Here is a 2,057-nt window from a genome sequence, read left to right as displayed (position 1 = left end):
CAACTCTGAGGTACCACTTCACACCTTTCAGATTGACTAATATGACAGAAAAGGAGAATGATAAATGTTGGAAAGGATGTGGGAAAATTAAGACATTAATGCATTGTTGTTGGTGGAGTTGTGAAATGATGCAATCATTCTGAAGAGCAATTTGGAACTATACCCAAAGGGTAATCAAACTATGCCCTTTGATTCAGCAATACCACTACTAGGTCTGTATCTCAAAGAGATCATAAAAAAGAAAAAAGGACTTACATGTACAAAAATACTTATAGCAGCTCGTGTGGTGGCAAAGAATTGGAAATTGAGGGATTGTCCATCAGTTGGAGAATGGCTGAACAAGCTGTGGTATATAAATGTAATGGAATACTATTGTGCTATAGGAAATATTGAGCAGGTGGATTTTAGAAAAACCTGGAAAGACTTGCATGAACTGATGAAAAACAAAGTGAGAAGAACCAGAAGAACATTGTACACAGTAAAAGCAACATTGTGTGATGATCCACTATAAATAGCTTAGCTCTTCTAAGCAATACAATAATCCAAGACAATTCCAAAGAACTCATGATGGAAAATGCTATCCACTCCGAGAGAAAGAACTGACATAGTCTGAATGCAGATTGAAGCATACTATTATCACTTTATTTTTTTATTTTTTTCTTTTGATATCTTCTTTCACAACATGACTAATATGGAAATATGTTTTACATGATTGCACATGTATAACTCATATCAATTTGTTTACCATTTTAGAGAGAGGAGTGGCAAGAGAGAAAAAATTTGGAAATAAAAAAATTAATGTTAAAAATTGTCTTTACATGTCATTGGAAAAAATAAAATACTATTTTTTAAAAAGAAATAGCCATTTTAAAATATGTTACACTCTGCTGCTCCAGAGAGTTAGGAGCAAGTTGGCTGGCTTCCCTTACATCCAATTCTCCATTAGGTAAAAGGGAGGGACTTTAAAAAGCATTTAACAGGTAAAAGGATCTCCACCTACTGGAAAGCACTTCTGGGCTGGTTCGGGGAAGTCCTTGGCTCCTCCTGGCTCACTAAAATCACTGGATAATGATGGTAAAGTTTGGTATACAAATGACAGCTAGGATGCTTCTCTGATTCTAATCTCCACCATCCTCCACCCATTCACCAACACATAGTCTTTCTTCTCAATATCTCCTTGCTTACCTGACTTCTCCTACCTACAAGCTCCCGTCAAGGTCCAGAGTCACAAAAACATTTTTAATGCTTTGCCCTCCGGTAAAATTTGAAAGTTCTCAAAGTTTACAAAATACTAGAAGGACTTCTGGTTAAGATGTAGCTACATGAGATGGAAGGAATTGTGGGAAGATGGCAGAAATAAGGAAGGTCTCCCAAATTCCCCTATAAATAACTTTAAATAATGCCTCAAAGTGTCCAATGCCACAGCAGAAAAACACCTGAAGCCTGAAGCATTATCTGCCACAGCCTGGGAGGAAGAGCCTGACTCTAACATAAAGTTAACAGCCAAGAAATAGGCTGTTTAAAAATGGGTAAAAAACAGAGAAAGGACCTGACCAGAGATCACTACTATGGTGTTAGAGAAGACCTGGGTTCAAACTCAGAAGAAAGACAAAGCAGCTCCTTGTAAAGCTTCAAAGAAAAATGTAGACCGATGATGGGGTGGGGGATGGGAAAGTCCTCAGTACTCACCTGGAGCCTGGCTGGGGCCTCAGCCACATCCGTAATCCCCTCCCCCCACCCGCCACCTCTGTTCCATAGCCCCAGCTCTGGTCTTCATCATTCAAAGAACAAGGCAAATCACGTGCTTCTCCCACTTCTGCCAACTTCCTGCCAGAGGGCTTTCTAAGTCTTGGATTCCGGTGGCTGAGACTCCGCCCCCCACCCCCCTACCCCTACTTCCTGCCTCTTCCTCTCCAGCGCCCCCCTACAACTCCTGCCCATCACTGGCGCTGGGGTCCAGAAGGTTGCTCCTGCTGGAAGTGCAGGCAGCCCAGGGAGGGTCCGGGCCTGTTGAGAAAGCTGTTTGTTGAAGGCCCCGGGCTTGGCTTTGGGGGTGG

The 2,057-nt window shown here is 41.8% G+C and overlaps 1 pseudogene; it reads left to right on the top strand.

The window, feature by feature from the left end:
• Nucleotides 1-1,654: 1,654 nt before the first annotated feature.
• LOC118851324 overlaps nucleotides 1,655-2,057 on the top strand; it is a 673-nt pseudogene continuing 270 nt past the window's right edge.

This window comes from Trichosurus vulpecula, chromosome 5 (assembly GCF_011100635.1).
Source record: "Trichosurus vulpecula isolate mTriVul1 chromosome 5, mTriVul1.pri, whole genome shotgun sequence".
Lineage (NCBI taxonomy): Eukaryota > Metazoa > Chordata > Mammalia > Diprotodontia > Phalangeridae > Trichosurus > Trichosurus vulpecula.
This window is presented reverse-complemented; position numbering and strand designations above follow the sequence as displayed.